Genomic DNA, 13,045 nt, shown 5'->3' on the forward strand with positions numbered 1-13,045 from the left:
CTACTAGCAAATAAAGAAGTCTCCTGTAACACTATTCTTATGCATTTAGATGTAACTTTCAATGATTTGCGTCCTATCCTTCGGGAAGACATTTTTTTGATAGCTATTTCCCGTGTAAAAGCTAATAATTAATTTTCGGGGCTTTGCCCCTGTTACGCACAAAAAAAAAGAAAATATATATATAGAGAGAGGGAGAGGTTTCTCATACACTACAATTCGTGGCTTAATTTTTAGCCACGTGAAAAACATATTTCGTGGCAAAAAGTTGTTTTGTCACGATTTAAACTACAGCCGTGACTAATAATTATTCTTGACATGAATTATTATGTGGATATTTTTTTTTTTGCCATGATTTACGTCTTGTCCATGGAAACATATTTGCTCAGCCACGAATTAACACACACCCTTAGCGAAAATCTCTCCTAACTTAAATCAAGATATGTTTATGTTATGGCTAACGTAAAATTCCTTTATAATAAAATACAAAAGTTGAATGAAATTTAATCAAATATAAAACCTAAGCCAGTAGGAATAACGACTAACTCTTCAAAGCTTATGGTCACTAAAAACACAAAAAAGAAATAAGATGACTGAGATAGAGGTCACAATTACCTGTTCTTTTGACAAACCAAGGTTGAATTTATACGGTGCAAAGTAATTTTCCATGATTGCATTGCAAAAAACATTTTCTTGAGGAATACCGCACTTCCAACAAATATTAAAGCGAACCGGAAAAAGTAGATATAATTGACAAAAACTATCCAGCTACTCCAGTTCTTTACAATTCACAAATGGCTAACTGAAAATTTTGCATTCACAAGAAATAGTTGAGCAAAAAGGGGAACCTATGTCGGAATTTTTAAATTTGAAGACTCGTATGCATCTGGCACAAGGTCCACTCCACCCTTTCCATAAAGCTTTCTACTATGAAAATCAAATAGGAATAAAAGCATCCCTATTTTAATTCTTAAGACAAAATCAATATAATTTTTCGGAAAACCAAAAAGTTTTCTTTCAAGGCATTCTTCCCTGGTCAATTTGTTTGCCATGAAAATTGCCCCAGAGCACGGGAAAAAACTCAGCAAAGATTTTCTGTATATATATTGAAATGACATTTTTTTATCTGACTTATTGATCTATATTGATATTATTAATAAAAGAAAAATAACATTCTTGAATTGATGTTATTAATAAAAGGACTTAAAATAGACGAAATAAGAACTCTATTATTTGAAGTCCAAAACTCACCCGCAATTTGAATTAAAATTGACGTAAACAATTAAAATTTGGAACAAAGTAAAAAGTGAAAATTACAGATTATATTATTTTTAGAGTCAATGTATTTCAAATAACAAACCCTTTTATGATTTCTTTTTTCCAGATTACTCCTTTTATTACAAATCGTTACTCAATCACCTAAGTTAGTTATTTTTTTTATTTAATAAATTAATATATCACTCTAATAAGCAAATTTTTAATGTTGTTATTTAAAGTACAAAAATAAACTAATTTGAATTTAAGTTGATCTAATCCACCCTTTTATATAAAAGTGGTAACACTTAGCACTATTCCTAATGAATAGTAGGATGAACAGTTGAGATTTTCTGAATTGGATCGGTTTTGCTTGGTTTTTTGCGGGTTGTTGGTTAGTTTATCATCTTTGTTGGGCCTTTTTCCCCCTCTTCAACTCTTGATATCTTTTCAGTCTTCTTGTATTGGGCTTTGTCCCTGTTGGCCTTTTCCTTCGACGGGCCTCCTCTAATGATCATCGTCATCATCATCACTCCCCAGTTAATCTTCATCCATCCACGTTACCACTCATTCTCCCTCTTTTCTCTCCATCACTCATTTCGCTTTTTCCCATTTCTTCTTACACAAAATCTCATTATAGACGGCAACTATCCGTCTATAACTAAAGACGGGTCAAGTAACATATCACATTACACATAAGACAAACAACAACTTGCGTGGTGGGGCCCAAAAATGTCACCATTTAAGGGTATTTGACATATCTCTTGCTATAGACGGATATATCCGTCTATAGCAATACTTGTTGTTTTTCTTATATCTGCTTAACAACGAAGTTCGCCTCAAACCCTGATCAAGTTTCTTCTTTTTCTCCTTTCATTAACCGTAATTTCTCAAATTGATCTTCATAAATTCAGAAATGAGTGAAGTATTTGATAGATATGAGCGACAATACTCCGAGCAAGCTATCTGTTAATTTTGGCCGAAAATGTTTTTATGGTTCTCTTTTCTCTGATCAAGGTAATTACTCTTTTTAATTTCTCCTGAGCAGTCAATGGCTTTGATGGTCTTCAATTCGATTGGAAATCGTAACCATCAATCAATGATACAATACGAAGTGCAAATTTCTGAAAGAATATTGTGAAGATATTGTATGATATAGTATAATTTCCATATCTTGTATTTGTGGTACATAATATTGCGTAGGATAATTCTTAGAGGTAGTTTTCCTAATATTGAAGATTCGAGATCATACGAACTATGTATATATGTAATCCTTAGCCTAACGTTGAATAATAAGCAATTACATTGCCTTCACTGCCTCCTCTGTTTTCTCTATTTTACATGGTATCATGAGCGGTTTCGATCCAGAAATTTCAATATGCCAGAGAAGGCGACAAAAACTCAAAGAAAAACAATAACAATGAAAAATCACAAATCATACCCATAAGTTCACCATTATACCTACACCCATCCGACAACCCCAACCTTATGCTCACACAAAACATATTCAATGGAGATAATTATGATTTGTGGGCAGATGCCGTTAGAAACGGACTCGATGCAAAGAATAAGTTGGCTTTTGTCAAAGGAAAGGTCGGAAAACCAGATGAGGTGGAAGGAGGTGACAATCTCGAGTGAGTTGCGTGGCGTCAATGCAACGCGATGCTCAAGTCATGGCTGATAAACGTAATCGACCCAAAATTACACCCAAGAATTGCATTTAACGTGACCATTGCAGAAATATGGGAAGAATTAAGGGATCGATACTCAGCGGGAAACGCACCAAGAGTTCATCAATTAAAGGCCGAACTCAACGAGTGCAAGCAAGGTAGACAAACAGTGGTAGAGTATTACACCCGTCTAAATACTATTTGGGATGAACTCGGAAATTACAGTCGGGTTCCCAAGTGTACTTGCGGTGCCGCAGCGATGTTAGCCAAGGAACGCGAGGAGGAGAAGGTCCATCGATTTCTAATGGGTCTTGACACTGCACTATATGGTAAAATTCGTTCTCATCTCTTGATGGAGGATCCCATTACCTCGCTTACAAGGGCATACTCGCTAATTCTGAGGGCGGAGAGGCACGCAGCAATGACGAAGGTGAAGGAAGAGCAAAATAAAGCGGCAATGGCTACAAAATCATATGCACCAGGACGGGAAAGAGGATTCGTGCAGAAGGGAGAAACAGAGGAAAGGAACACGGCTCCACAGTATGACCATTGTGGAAAATTCTATCATACAGAAGAAACATGTTATGATAAACATGGATACGAAGTCGTAAAAGCTAGAGGCAGAGGACGCGACCGTCGAGGTGCATGGACTGGACGTGGTACTTCTAGCCGTGGAGGAGGACATACAGGAGGACATGGACAGCAGAATTAGTTCCACGCTAATGTCGTCAACAACACCTCAAAAGAAGGAGACGGTCAGAATCAGAACTACCCCTTCACTAGCGAAGAAATTGAGCGCCTTCGTAGCTTGGTAATGACGAGCAATGAAGGTAGCGAGAAACTTTCAGATATGAGTAGTCGTGTAACTGTTGAATGGATGATTGATAGTGGAGCATCCCACCACATGACGGGACGACGTGAGTGTTTGCAAAGGATTCGAACGGAGGGTAAATCGATGGTGGGATTACCTGACGGTCGAAATATTGAAGCAAAAGAGCACGGGGAAATCGTGTTGGGCACTAATTTTGTGCTCAAGGATGTTATTTATGTTCCTTCGTTAACATGTGATTTAATTTCCGTTGAGCAGTTAATACGAGAGAACAATTGTGTAGTAACGTTTTACCCTGACTATTATATTGTGCAGGACCGGGCTATGAAGACGGAGATTGGACGGGGTGAGCAACGCGACGGGGTTTATTATTTTCGACCGAACAGAGGAAGTGTTGTAGCAGGAGCATCTCGAATACAGGAAGCTCGGCTATGGCATAAGAGGCTCGGACATCCATCAAGTAACATTCTTTCCCAATTTTCTTCATTAGTCGGTACTCATTTATCTTGGAATTCTAGTCAAGTTTGTGATCCTTGTTGTAGGGCAAAACAAACTCGTTCCCCTTTTAAGATTAATAATAAAAGATGTGGTGTTTTGTTTGGTTTAATTCATTGTTATATTTGGGGAAAATATAGTACTCCCAGCCTATCCCGATCACATTACTTCTTAACCATTGTTGACGATCACAGTAGGGGAGTTTGGGTATATCTCATGAAAGAAAAAAGTGAAGCATGTGATTTACTGAAAGTTTTTTGTCAAATGGTTAAAACACAATTTGATAAAAAGGTTAAAATTGTGCAGCGATAATGGAACGGAATTTTTATCTGGGCACATGAGAAATTATTATGAAGAAAATGGCATTATTTTTCAGACAAGTAACACCAACACACCACAGCAAAATGGGAGAGTAGAAAGAAAACATCATCACATTCTTGAGCACGAGCCTTACATTTTCAAGCCGACTTACCTATTTATTTCTGGGGGGGAATGCGTCCTAACCTCAGCCTATTTAATCAATAGGACACCAACGCTGCCCTTACTCCAAAACCGAACCCCATATGAGTTACTGTATAATGAAAAACCAAAATTAGACAGTCTTAAGATTTTTGGGAGTCTTTGTTATGCCCATAATAAAGACAAGCCACGAGATAGATTTGGGGAATGGGGAAGCGTTGTGTTTTCTTAGGGTACCCTTATAGTAAAAAGGGGTGGAAAGTTTACGATTTAAAGGCAAATAAATTGTTTGTATCCCGCGATGTAACATTTTTCGAGCACATTCTACCTTTTTCGATGCCAGACAAGGATACCCAACCCATCGATAATACTCATACAACACCCAATGTTGATAATACTTATAACCAGTATGAGAATGAACATGTAAATGAAGAAGAGTTTCTGGTCGAAAGGGGGAGCAGCGATAGGGTTGCGGGAGAGCCTCGAATTATCATCGAGGCAGATAGAGCTGAGAGTGACGAAGTGGATGAGGAACGAGATGACGGAGATGAGGAGGACACGGCTGAAACAATCGTGAATGATGTAGGGGAAGAACGGCTTGGCAGGGGAGCAAGGGATAAATTTGAGCCGTCATGGAAAAAGGATTATATATGCAAGTCGACGAAAATAATAACACCCATTGGCAATGCACATCACGACCAGTCGAAGTCTAAAAGCCAGATACTCGCTATCCTCTAGTCAATTACGTCTCTACGAAGTGTTTCTCTAACTCTCACAGGTTGTTCCTAGCAAAGATTGATGAAGTTAGGGAACCGCAACATTATTTCGAGGCAGCCAAGAACCCGAAATGGAGGGATGCAATGAAAAAGGAAATAGACGCACTTGAAAAGAATGGAACATGGAAAATTGTGCCTTACTCGAAAAATAAAAGACCTATTGGTTGCAAATGGGTCTACAAAATCAAGCATAAAGCCGATGGAACCATAGAGCGATATAAGGCGAGACTTGTAGCTCAAAGGTTCACACAAATTGAAGGTGTCAATTACCATGAGACGTATGCTTCAGTTGCAAAAATGACAAGCGTGCGATGTGTGTTGGCAGTGGCGGTTGCTAAGAATTGGATCATCGAGCAGTTGGACGTGAACAATGCGTTCTTGCACGGTGACTTAGACGAAGAATTTTATATGAGGATACCACAAGGCTTCGAAAAGAAAGGTGAAAATAAGGTATATGCAAGTTATTAAAATCATTGTATGGTTTAAAGCAAGCATCCCGAAATTGGTTCTCTAAGTTGACGGAATCCTTAAAAAGATACGGTTTTATTCAATCGTTAGCCGACTATTCGCTATTTATATATAACAAGAACGGAGTTTTCATTGGTGTTTTGGTATATGTTGACGATATGATAGTCGTTAGCAACAATGGTGAGGCGTGTGGTTCGTTTAAGCGCTCTCTTGACAAGAGTTTCGGCATCAAGGATTTAGGACGCCTGAAATACTTCTTTGGGATCGAAGTAGCGCATGGCAGGAAGGGATTATTCTTGAACCAGCGGAAATACGAGCTCGGAATTATAGAAGAGGCAGGATTGAAGGATGCACGGCTAGTATACACGCCAATACAACAACATCACCGATTGACATTGGCTAAAGGTTACGTGTTAAAGGATGTAATGAAGTATCGTAGGCTAATTGGAAGGTTAGTTTATCTCACTATCACAAGGCCTGACTTGGTATATGCAGTACACTTGTTATCTCAGTTTGTCAACGAGCCGAGGAAGGAGCATTGGGATGCGGCTTTGAGGGTTGTGCGATATATAAAATTAAATCCGGACAAAGGAATCATCATGAGGAATGAGCGGATTTGCATATACGGGGATATTGTGATTCAGATTATGCAAGTTGTCCTTTAACGAGACGATCTTTGAGTGGCTATTTCGTGTCTCTTGGACAATCACCCGTATCTTGGCGTGCTAAGAAGCAAGCGACAGTGGCAAAATCCACGGCGGAAGCAGAGTACCGTGCCATGGCAGAAGCAACAAGCGAATTAATTTGGCTTAAGTCTTTTCTTGCTTCGTTGGGAATATTTCATTCACAGTCTATGAGTCTATATTGCGATAATCAAGCGGCACTCCACATTGCCAAGAATCCGATTTTTCACGATCGGACAAAGCACATTGAAATTGATTGCCATTTCATTCGGCAACATCTAATCAACAAGACTATTCACACGTTACACGTCCGAAGTAAGGAGTAAATTGCAGACTTATTTACCAAAGCACTCGGAGGTGAAGCGTATGATCGTTTGCAGTTCAAGTTGGGACTTGGTTTACCAAGTGGTCCAACTTGAGGGGGAGTGAAAAAATATTGTGAAGATATTGTATGATATAGTATAATTTCCATATCTTGTATTTGTGGTACATAATATTGCGTAGGATAATTCTTAGAGGTAGTTTTCCTAATATTGAAGATTCGAGATCATACGAACTATGTATATATGTAATCCCTAGCCTAACGTTGAATAATAAGCAATTACATTGCCTTCACCGCCTCTTCCGTTTTCTCTATTTTACAATTTCTTTTAAAATAGACAAGCTGAGAACTCTTGAGGCTTTGTGATTCATCGTTTTCTTGAGGAAAGAAATTGTACGAATGTGAAATTCAGAGATGCGGTTCATATTTCGACATTACTAATTTCAGAAGAGTTAATATAATAGCATAGTGTCATATGTGTTAGATTCTTAACAAATGTAGTATAAATTGATTTTTATAGTATGGGTCAGATACTCTTGGTGATAAACGGGCTCCGCGATTTTGAATATGTAAATTTCTACCATGGATAGTGAAGAAATAATTGAGGTGAAACCAGGCAAATAAGTGGAAGATTAATAGGATTGTTATTGAATAATCCTCAAACGTATACAACCTATGTTAATATATACTAGGAGAAATTTATCTACTTGCCTTAGGTTAAGCCTATAATTAAGGCTACAAAATATACACTCAACTAATTATGGTTATCATATATTTACATAATATTCCAATACTCCCCCTCAAGTGGGAGCACTTGGCAAACTAATGCCCAACTTGGAACATAGGTAATGAAAAGCTTCTCCGCCTAACGCCTTGGTAAAAATATCCGCTAACTGATCTTTACTCCGTAAGTAAGCAGTGGAAATAGTTTGATTCAAAATGTGATGCCGAACAAAATGGCAATCTACCTCAATGTGCTTGGTCCGATCATGAAATACAGGATTTTTAGCAATATGAAGGGCTGCCGTATTGTCACAAAATATCTTAATGGGAGTATCATGTACAATACCAAGTGAGTTTAGAAAAGACTTCAGCCAAATAACTTCACTTGTCACGGCTCCCATCGCTCGGTATTCTGGCCGCACTTGACTTGGCCACGGTTGTTTGCTTTTTAGCTTTCCACGAAATGGGTGAATGTCCCAATGTAACAAAATAGCCGGTTAATGATCTCCTCGTTAACGGACATCTCGCATAGTCAGAATCCGAATAACCACGCAATAACAAGTTATTGTCTCGGCCTATTACTATACCCTTACCCGGACTTCCTTTAATATATCGAATAGCCTTCAAAGCCGCATCCATATGTTCTCTCCTTGGGGCATGGACAAATTGACTTAGGATGTGAACCGCGTACACCAAATCCGGTCTAGTAATCGTCAAATATATGAGTCGGCCCACCAAACGTCGATACACTATAGGATCACGAAGTAACTCTCCTTCGGCCAAAGCCAAAGCATGATTCGGCTGCATAGGTAAGTCAGCTGGTTTGGCACCTTCTAAACCTGCTTCTTTGATAATTTCAAGAGCATATTTCCTTTGGCTAAGAAAAAGACCCTTTGAACTACTTGCAACTTTAATTCCAAGGAAGAATTTTAATTGGCCAAGGTCTTTGATACCGAAACTCTTATCAAGAAAAGCCTTGAGACGCGTACTTGCTTCTTCATTATCACTCACAATTATCATATCATCGACGTAAACCAAAATTCCAATGAAAATGTCGTCTTTATTGTAAGTAAATAACGAATAATTCGCTAAAGATTGAATAAACCCATACCTTGTCAATGAATTAGTCAATTTGGCAAACCAATTCCTTGATGCTTGTTTGAGCCCGTACAAAGACTTCCTTAACTTGCAAACTTTAGTGGATCCTCTTTTCTCGAAACCCGGTGGCAACCTCATGTAAACTTCCTCCTCCAAATCTCCATGAATAAAAGCGTTATTCACATCTAATTGCGTGATTGACCACCCCTTCGAAACTGCAACAGCAAGTAAGCAACGTACACTCGTCATCTTCACAACGGGTGCAAAAGTTTCATGGTAATCGATGCCCTCAACCTGCGTGTATCCTTGTGCAACGAGCCTGGCTTTGTATCTTTCAATGGAACCGTCTGCCTTGAGCTTTATTTTGTAAACCCATCGACATCCGATTGGTTTCTTACCTTTGGAAGATCAACTACTTGCCACGTTCCATTGGCTTTAAGAGAATCAAGTTCCTTTCCCATGGCATCTTGCCATTCTTTAACTTTAGACACCTCATTATAATTTTGTGGTTCTTTTATTGCGTCCACTTTTGCTAAAAAAATTCCTGTAATTAACAGAAAAATAATTGGTAGTAACATAATTAACCAAAGGATAACGAGTACCTTTCTTTGTGGATGTCGATTGAGATGAATGAGCAGCGACAATGGGGTCTATTATGCGTGTGGATTTACAGTAGTAATCTTTCTTCCAATACGGTTCAATCCTTTGGCGCACACCTCTTCCCTCTGTCACGGACACAGTACCAGGAACATAAACAGAAGGCCCTGTTTCGGTTGCATTATCATACCCCCTGCAACAACAAAGTCTGTCGTGTCTATTGCATTCTCTTTTTCGTTTACGGGTCTTTGCGCGCATACCGATATCATCGCACTTGTGTCCGATCTCGGCTCGTGTTTCGTCTTTGAATGTTCTTGTCGGCAGTGTTTCTTCAATTAATTCATCCACAAAGGCAGGAGATTCATGTATAGCACTATCATTTGATTCTTTCGATGCAGAATATTCATGTACAGCACTATCATTTGATTCTTTCGTTTCCTCCCCAGTTGCAAAATGGAAAATGTGTTCAAAAAAAATAACATCCCTTGACTCAAAAATTTGCCTTTTCTTCAAGTCGTATAATCTCCATCCTTTTTTGCTACTAGGGTAGCCGACGAAAATACACCTTTTACCTCTTTCATTAAATTTGTCCTTTGGCCTATCTTTATTATGGACATAGCAAATACTTCCAAAAACCCGAATATTATCAAAACATGGTCGTTTCCCATACAAAACTTCAAAAGGAGTTAACCCATCAAGAATGCGAGTAGGTGTTCTATTTATTAAATACGCAGCGGTTAAAATACACTCACCCCAAAATTTAATGGGTAAATTCCCTTGAAATCGGAGAGCTCTTGCTTTTTCTAAGATGTGCCTATGCTTCCGTTCCACCCTACCATTTTGTTGCGGGGTTTCAACTTGACTAGTTTGTAAGAGAATACCATGTTCATTATAAAAGGCTTTCATAGTATTTGATAAAAATTTCGTCCCATTGTCACTTTGTACTACCTTAACCTCTTTACTAAATTGTGTCTTGGTCATTTTGCAAAAACTTTTCAAGAGATTATTAGCTTCTCCCTTGTCATGCATCAATTTAACCCAAACAAACCTACTTTTATCATCAACAATAGTAAGAAAGTACTGTGCTCCCGATAAACTTTTGGTATGGTACGATACCCAAATGTCACAATGTATAAGAGCAAATAAATCCGTACTTCTTTTATTATTCAGTTTAAAAGTTGAACGAGTTTGTTTTGCCCGACAACACGGGTCAAAAATATTTCTAGAATTCCAAGACAAATTAAAACCAACTAAATCTGAGAAAAGAGGTGAAATACTACTAGATGGGTGTCCAAGACGCTTGTGCCACAAGTTCGAATCTGCACTGCTAAAACTTGTGTGCCGCCACATTCCTTTTCTCGCCTTTGAAATAATAGACCCCATCACTGTGCTCACCCCTCCCAATCTTTATCCTCGTAGATTGGTCCTGTATAACACAATGGTCATTATAAAAGGTTACAACGCAATTATTTTCTGTAATTAACTGTTGAATCGATATTAAATCACAAGTTAAGCTTGGCACATAAAGGACGTCTTTTAAAATGAAATTGGCACTCAATTTGACAGTCCCATGTTCTTCTGTCACAATCTGTGAACCATTAGGAAGGCTAACGTTCGACTTCATACCACGCCAAATACCGTCAAGCAAATCGCGTCTACCTGTCATATGGTGCGAGCACCCACTATCGAGTAACCAAAAACCATGACTATCGTTACTCATACCTGACTTTGACGAAGTACCTTCGCTCTTACCGCCTAGAAGTGACCGCAACTGAGCCATTTCCTCTTGTGTGAACAACTGTTTCCCATCTTCACTGGTCGTGGTTGCAGCGTGGGCCTGCTGATTCGAACCACTTCTGCCTGTCATCTTGAAAGAAATCGTGGTTTTTGTTTTAAAAAAAATCAGGATCAAAAAAAAAAAAAAAACCTACTCTGATGCCATGAAGAAATAATTGAGGTGAAACCAGGCAAAGAAGTGGAAGATTAATAGGATTGTTATTGAATAATCCTCAAACGTATACAACCTATGTTAATATATACTAGGAGAAATATATCTACTTGCCTTAGGTTAAGCCTATAATTAAGGCTACAAAATATACACTCAACTAATTATGGTTATCATATATTTACATAATATTCCAATAGATAGAGTGGTTTGTTTTCCATAACAGTTACTAGGTTGTAAGAATGAAAAAGAAAAATAAGTAATTGAAGAACTCTTTGAGTTGATGTTTGCACTACAAAGAACTCTTTGTAACTTATTTTTAGCCGATATTGGGCTAAATGGAGCCTTTAGTTGTGTTATCTTTCAGATCAGGAAGGTGTTTCATGTGAGATTATTAACGTTTAGTACTTTGATTGAAAGTCCAAGTGTAGGTCTTTTGATGCAGTTTACAAATTGAAGGTGCTGTAATTTTTATTACAGGAATCTCTTTTTGGTAAGGAAGTTATTGATACATGCAATTTATATAGTCTTTTTAGCGTCTTATTGCACGCATTTCTATGTCATTTCTCGTAGTTTTGTATTGCAAAATGTCCTGAATAGGCTACCTTGATTTGTTTCGTCTCATTTGCAGGAACAGACTTCAAAGTGGTGAAATCGTGCCTTATTCAGTCATCTTAGCATGCATTTATGAAGATGGAGGATTTAGAGCGGACGTGTCGTGCCTCGAGAAGCGTGATAGAGGTCATTGGGAGCTGACCAAGCGTGTTCAAGCTGTTTTCAGTGGAAAACCATTCGATCAAGAGCTATTGTGGTCGATCGAGTGGTTTTGATGGTTGTTGGAGTTCGATCGAGTCCCTGCTGAGCTCGATCGAAGTGGGCTGAATTAGAAGTTCTCGATCGAAGCCCTAAATCGTTCGAGTTTTGAGGAATTACTCGATCGAGAGGTTTCAAATACCTCGATCGAGAGCTTTGCTTAATTACACGGGATTCTTCTATTCCGTGATTATCTTAGTTAATTAATAAACTCTTCCCTATATAAGGAAGACGTCATTAAGTTAAACGACCTATCTTTGACCATACTTTACACTCTTAATTATTCTCTTAAGCAGACTGCTCCTTTCCCTTTGCTACGTTGCTTTACTCTTTAATTCCGGATCTTATCTTTGTAATCTTTCTTCACTCTTTGCTCTTAATTTAATTCTTCTATGTTGCTCTTAATCTTTATTCATAATTCCTGTTTATTTATTGTCTTTATTGGTTTATGCTTCATCTTTATTGCTTTTCTATTATGTCTCTTCTTAGTTTATTCATCGTTGTTATTATTAGTATCACTAATAGCATAAGTAGCTAATTCTCTCTATGTTAGGATTAGGAAAGTCATGGTAGTGAGTCGACGATGTTGTGAGTAGGTTAGATGATTAAATTGTGAGAACTGTTTCATTAACGATATAACTGTAATCGTTTAGTTGAGTGCACACTTCTAAACTCGTTAAATTGGTTAAATTCAATCCTAGATCGGAAGATTGGAATGAACAGACCTGTTATGAACAGTAGACTGCCCTAATGAGGACGAAAGTTAAGTTAGTTGTAATCTAGGGTGGATAGCGGATCGAAAGGACCTTTCCCTTGCCTTTCTCACATTAGATCGTCTGAACTATTTACGACTGAGTCAATTAATTTCCATGGTGAACCGAATTCCTAGCATACTTCTCTTTATGTTAGAGGAACT

General features: G+C 38.1%; 1 long non-coding RNA gene across 1 annotated transcript; it reads right to left on the reverse strand.

Annotated features, from left to right (window-relative positions):
- Positions 1-10,506: 10,506 nt before the first annotated feature.
- Positions 10,507-11,341, reverse strand: LOC141590846 (uncharacterized). Its single transcript, XR_012520521.1, has 2 exons — positions 11,094-11,341; positions 10,507-10,797 (listed from the first exon to the last, which is right to left on the reverse strand). It is a non-coding gene; the product is annotated as an uncharacterized LOC141590846 (long non-coding RNA).
- Between the last annotated feature and the right edge of the window lie 1,704 nt (positions 11,342-13,045).

This window comes from Silene latifolia, chromosome 7 (assembly GCF_048544455.1).
Source record: "Silene latifolia isolate original U9 population chromosome 7, ASM4854445v1, whole genome shotgun sequence".
Lineage (NCBI taxonomy): Eukaryota > Viridiplantae > Streptophyta > Magnoliopsida > Caryophyllales > Caryophyllaceae > Silene > Silene latifolia.